Consider the following 249-nt stretch of genomic DNA (forward strand, 5'->3'; position numbering starts at 1 on the left):
GCTGCAGCCAGCCTCCAGCAGCCAGCCTCCAGCTGGTGATGGCGGGGCGGAGGAGCAGGCAGCCTCCATCAGCTGATGGCGGGGTGTAGGAGCAGCAGCCAGCCTCCAGCTGGTGATGGCGGGGAGGAGGAGCAGCAGCAGCCAGCCTCCAGCAGCCAGCCAGCCTCCAGCAGCTGATGGCGGTGTGTGGGAGCAGCAGCCAGCCTCCAGCGGCCAGCCAGCCTTGGCGGGGTGGAGGAGCTGCAGCCA

The sequence above is a fragment of the Nothobranchius furzeri genome, unplaced genomic scaffold (assembly GCF_043380555.1).
Source record: "Nothobranchius furzeri strain GRZ-AD unplaced genomic scaffold, NfurGRZ-RIMD1 Scf065, whole genome shotgun sequence".
Lineage (NCBI taxonomy): Eukaryota > Metazoa > Chordata > Actinopteri > Cyprinodontiformes > Nothobranchiidae > Nothobranchius > Nothobranchius furzeri.